This window comes from Chiloscyllium plagiosum, chromosome 2 (assembly GCF_004010195.1).
Source record: "Chiloscyllium plagiosum isolate BGI_BamShark_2017 chromosome 2, ASM401019v2, whole genome shotgun sequence".
NCBI lineage: Eukaryota > Metazoa > Chordata > Chondrichthyes > Orectolobiformes > Hemiscylliidae > Chiloscyllium > Chiloscyllium plagiosum.
Genome location: NC_057711.1, coordinates 73,447,446 through 73,453,445, shown reverse-complemented (window position 1 = coordinate 73,453,445; position 6,000 = coordinate 73,447,446). Strand labels below are relative to the sequence as shown.

Below are 6,000 nucleotides of genomic sequence, written 5' to 3'. Positions count from 1 at the left end.
TCTTCATCATGATTCCTGAAGAAGGGCTTATGCCCGATTCTCCTGCTCCTTTGATGCTGCCTGACCTGCTGCGCTTTTGCAGTAACACATTTTTAAGCATAATTCTTCATCAGACAATAGTCAATTTCAACAGGGAGCCTTTTCCAATAGGTTTTTTCGTCTGGGGGTGGCGCGGATGGAAGATATTAAATTGAAAAAGTATTCATGACATTTTGTTGAAATTTTGAAATATTTAACTGACTGCAGCCATAAATTACGTTGCACACGAAGGATTGTTTGTAGGAGATCCTGGACATTTTATTTTAGGCTGTAAACTTGGGTGTCATTATTTCAAATAAGTAATCAGGATCCTGGCCAATATTTAGCCGTCATAGATAAGCAGGAGGCTGGAAGAACACAACAAATAAGCCGGGAGGTAGAAAAGTCAACGTTTCAGATAATCGTCAACCAACATCACTGAGACTGTTTGGTTCCTATTATTTTGCAGTTGGTGCTCAAATCGGGCTTCCAAGTTGCACGTACGTCATTGGTAGCACTCTGATGCGTCCAGGGCCCGTGAAAGGCGCTAGTGAAATGCAAATTAAATGCCCTACTGCAAGCCTGCCGGGAGAGTAAGCGCCCTTCTGCTTTATGTCTGAACTGCTGAGTGCGAGCCCCATTCTGTGGGTTTACTGCCGATTGGGGGAGGCTGTCGAGCCGCCTCCTATGATTCGTCAACCCGCTCTGGCGAGTGGCTGCGGCCGCTGTCAATCACTGGGCTCCAAAGGCTGGGCTCCGGGAGCGGCAGCGGTAGGCAACCGCATCCTGGTCTCGGCTAGCGAGCAGCTGCTTTCCTCTTTATGAATCATCTTTCTCCGAGCATTGCATACAAGGTTACCATTGCGAAAGTTCCTTCCTTCCTTCCTCCAACCCTCCCGCTTAACTGAAACAGGGAGAAAAGACAGGCTCGGACCCAAGGAAAAAGCCTTCAGTGAGTGGGTGAGTTTTCATTTTGTTGCAATTTTGGCATATTTAACAGACTGCAGCCATAAAGTGTTTTGCACACGAAGGATTGTTTGCAAGAGATCCTGGACATTTACTTTTACGCTGCAACCTTGGGTGTTATGGCTCAATAATAGAATTCAGTCTGTCACTACAAACGCTGCAATCTTGAACTTCTTCCTGTCTTTGCCTTAGGCTGCTCTCTGACCGTGAACTTTACGAGCAGTGTCTTTATAAAGACAGATTCTCTCCGCTGAACAGTCCTGAAAACAGACCTACATCCCGAGATTTCTCCTCTCTGACTGTAGTGTGCATTCACTTGAACCGCAGCCTGCGTATTAAATTCTATATACCTCTTAATTTAGTATGTGAACCCGGATAAATGCTCTAGAGGCAACAGACTTTACTACTTTACAGTCAGTCAGTATGTAATTCACCAAGATGCATACAATACTTTATAGATTTATGCATTATTCATAATTGCTGAGAGCAAAAAAATATTACATTTGGTCCTGGTCGATAAAGACTTGTCAGAGGCTGTCTCCTTGCCCGCGCGAAAACAAAGTCGTGTCAATTACAGAGCAGAAATGTTTAATGGAAGCAAAGACCTTTCGCATCTCAAATCGGAAAGTACACCTCGAGAAATGTGATTAGCGAGATTGGTCATTTGACATCTGTTTTTACTGATGCCTGTTACAGAATAGAAAAATCGCCATGAACTAAACTGAGATATGATAACCACATGAACAGCCTGCATTAAAATTACTGAGATTGAGCGAATCTCTATGTCCTGTTAGAATGGGATAAGCCTTGTCTAAAGAATCTTCAGACTTTGCGTTTCACCTACACGTTTGCAGCAAGTCTGTGGCCCCCGCCCAAGGGAATGTATTTCCCTGGGAAACAGACTTTTACCTATACCCTTCCTTTACCTGCCTGGAAGGTACTGTCTCCTAGCTAAAGAATGATTCCATCATGCAGGTCATCTTCTGGTGACTTGCCTGGGTACGCCGTTCAGTTAGTAACCATTGTAGGTGCTGTCAGTCGATTTGACTATTCGAATCACCCTGGCTGTGATACCAGGTTCATCTGAAATCTGCACGTGTTTCCACTAAGGGCCTTTGGATAGTGACCAGCGCTACTTTTAGTTAATAAGACCAGACATGTTTTTATGGTTTTAAGAATTAAATTCAAACAAATCTATAGATTAAAGAAGGATATTTTATTAATATTTAAGTAAATAAATGTTAAGAAAATAACTTGTATTTATATTGTACTTTTTACAATCTGACAGCATCCAAAGCTCTACGCAGACAAAGAAGTACTTTGATAAAGTGGTCACTGTAGTGCAGGGAACTATAGTAGTCAATTCGCACACAGTGAAGTCCCTCAAATAGCAATCATTTTTAATTTAATTGTTTGTTCACAAGATGTGGGAACTGCCCCCTAGAGAGCGGATAGATGGGACTAGATTAATTTAAGATATATGGTTGGCATGGACCGAAGGGTCTGTTTCCATGCTGTATGACTCTTGAGCATTATTTATTACCCATTGTTAATTGCCTTTGAGAAGATGGTAGTACCCCCACACTGCTATTAGGGAGGGAGTTCCAGGCATTTGAACCAGTGGGAAAGATATAAATCACTAATTAATGTTTTATGATTTGGAGGTGCCGGTGTTGGACTGGGGTGTACAAAGTTAAAAATCACACACCACCAGGTTATAGTCCAACAGGTTTAATTGGAAGCACTAGCTTTCGGAGCGCCATTCCTTCATCAGATGGTTGTGGAGTACACAATTGTAAGGCACAGAATTTATAGCAAAAGTTTACAGTGTGATGTAACTGAAATTATACATTGAAAAATACCTTGATTGTTTGTTGAGTCTTTCAGTTACATCACACTGTAAACTTTTGCTATAAATTCTGTGTCTTACAATGTGTCCTCTACACCCACCTGGTGAAGGAGTGGTGCTCCGAAAGCTAGTGCTTCCGATTAAATCTGTTGGACTATAACCTGGTGTGTGATTTTTAACTTAATATGTTTGTCATTTTTGACCAGGAGATAAAGAGGAGTCTGTTTGGTGGTATGGGATCTTTTGTATCCACTTCAGAGAGAACATATCCTATGAATGCATTTTTAAAAGTGGGATAATTTAACTTAATTGGAGTTGAGACCAGGGATGGTACTTGGGGGGCATTAGTGTGTGCACACAAACTAATGCAGTGGCTTCAGATAAGTCACTAAGGGAAAGCATTTTGGTATGAAAAGAAATCCTTACGGGACCACAGAAGCAACAGAGCAGGAGCAGAAAGAGAAGCTGCTTCAAGTCCTTGTCTGATGATGATAAGATAGTATGAAATGGAGATGGGGAAGGCAAGCCCAAACAGTGAAAAAAACATGGAGGAGTATGTGGTCAGCTGTAAAAGGTTGTAAATAGAGTCAATGTTTACCTTTGTTGCAGTCATGTAGCATGTCTTCTGTGATTTTTGATAAGATACACTTCGGTATTGTGGCAGGAGCAGAATTTTGATTGGGTGATCCAAACATGAAGTTATGGAAAAGATAGAAACAGATTTCAGGTGACACCATGTACAAAGACTTCGGAAAGAGAATGGTCAGATTTCTTTCTTGGAGGAAAAGGGTGGTGACATTAAAGACACAGACGTACACCTGAAGAGAGAGAACCAGTTTACAATATCGGCTCATATGGGGACCAGGAGGGGAAGTTGGATAACAGTCTAGTGGACATAAGACTGAGAAAATGGAGATTTGGGCACGTTGACAAGGTAAATTCAGAGAGGGCATGAGGGGTAAACAACATTTCATGAAATAATCAAGATGTTATGTTAGATGTGGTGTTGCTGGCTGGGCCAGCACTTATTGCTCATTTAAAGTTGCTACTTGAGAAGATGATGGCGAGACACATTCTTAAACAGCTGCGGTTCACATGCTGTAGATGCATGCTACCGGGATTTTGACCTAACAACAGTGCAAGACCTGGTGATATATTTCCAAGACAGGATGGTGAGTGGCTTGGAGGGGAACATACAGGTAGTGAAGTTCCTGTATCTGATGCCCTATCCTTTTGATGAATGTGGTCATGGGTTTGGAAGATGCTATTTTAAAAGCCGTGTTGAATTTCCGCAATGTATCTTTTAATTGATACCCTCTGCCACTAGTAGGACAACATGCTGGCTCAGTAGTTAGCACTGCTGCCTCACACGCCAGGGACCCAGGTTCAATTCCAGCCTTGGGTGATTGTGTTGCATTTGCACTGTGTGTGTGTGTGTGTGTTTCTTCCATTGGCCTGGTTTCCTCCTACAATCCAAACAGGTGTTAGGGAGATTGGCCATAGCAGGCTAGGTGGATTAGCGATGGGGAATTCAGGATTACAGTGATAGGGTGAGGAGGTGGGTCTGGGTGGGATGCTGTTTGGAGGGGTGATGTGGACTTGATGGGTGAATAGCCTGCTACCACACTATAGGGATTCTATGAGCATTGGTAGTGGAAGGGATGCATGTTTGTGGATGTACTGCCAATCAAGCAGGCTGCTTTGTTCTGGTAGTGTCAAGTGTCTTGAGTGTTGTTGAAGCTGCACCGTTCCATGCAAGTGGGGAGTATGCCATCAAGACTCTGACTTGTGCCTTGTGGATGGTGGACAGGTTTTGAGGAGTCAGGAGGTGAGTTATTCACTGCAGTATTCATAGCCTCTGACCTACTCTTGTAGCCACTGTATTTATATGGCTAGTCTAATTAATTTTCTGGTCAAAAGTAACTCCCAGGATGATGTTAATGTGGATTCAGTGATGGTAATACCATTGAATTTCAAAGGAGGATCGTTATTGTTCGTGACTTGTGTGGTATGAATATTGTCACTATTCAGCCCAAGCCTGCATCTTGTCCAGATCTTGCTGCATTTGAAAATTGGTTGTTTCAGTATCTTAGAGTCAGAAATGGTGCTGAACATTGTGCAGTCATCAGCAAACATTCTCACTTCTGACCTTTATAATGGAGGGAAACAGCTAAAGATGGATGGGCCTAGAACACTACCCTGAACAATGCTTGCAGTGATACTGTCATGATGGTGTGGTAAGTTCTGGAGCACAAGTCTTCAATACTATTGCTAGGATGTTGTCAGGGCCCATAATCTTTTACAGCATCCAGTGCATCCAATTGTTTCTTGATATCTAGTGGAGAGGATCAAATTGGTTGAAGATTGGCATCTATGATTCTGGGAGACTCTGGAGAAGGCTGAGATGATCGTCCACTTGGCACTTCTAGCTGAAAATTGGTACAAATCCTTCAGCCTCATCTTTTGCACTGATGTGCTGGGCTCCCCCATTCTTGATCTTGGAGATATGCAAGAAGCCTCCTCCTCCATTAAGATGTTGAATTGTCTGCTTCTGGTCATGAATGGCAGGACTGCAGAAGCTTAGATCCAATTCTTTGGTTGTGCAATCACATGGCTTTAACTATGCTTTTTCGCACACAAATAGCCATGTTTTGTAGTTTCACCAGGATAATACCTCTTTTTTTTTCATGAATGCCTGATGCTGCTATTGATATGCATTCCTACACTCTTCATTAAACCAGAGTTGATCCCCTGGCTTGATGGTAATGGTAGAGTAGGAGATATACCAGGCCATGAGGTTGCAGATTGTTTTGGATTTGTGTTGCTGCTGATGGCCTACAGTGCCTTGTGGATGCCCAATTTGAGTTGCTAGATCTGTTTAAGATTTGTGCCATTTAGCATGGTGGTAGTGCCACACAACACAATGGAGGGTGTTCTCAACATGAAGGCAAGACTACTTCTCCACTTGGACGGTGGGGTGGTCACTCTTACCTATACTGCCATGAACAAATGCATCTGTGGCAAGTAGATTGCTTAAGATTGGGTCAAGTATATGTTTACGTCTTGGTTCCCTCACTTCCTGTCACAGGCCTAGTCTGGCAGCGATGTCCCTTAGGACCTGATCAGCTCAATCAATAGTGCCGTTGCTGAGCTTCTCTTGGTGGTGG

General features: G+C 42.9%; 1 protein-coding gene across 2 annotated transcripts in view; it reads left to right on the top strand.

The window, feature by feature from the left end:
* Window positions 1-612: 612 nt before the first annotated feature.
* Window positions 613-6,000, top strand: part of LOC122560854 (E3 ubiquitin-protein ligase MARCHF3) — a 124,088-nt gene continuing 118,700 nt past the window's right edge. Inside the window, exon 1 of one of the 2 annotated variants that reach the window (XM_043712026.1) lies at window positions 613-978. The gene's annotated coding sequence lies outside the window, so the exon portion shown is untranslated. The remainder of the gene's footprint in view (window positions 979-6,000) is intronic. The other variant, XM_043712044.1, reaches the window with a different exon arrangement.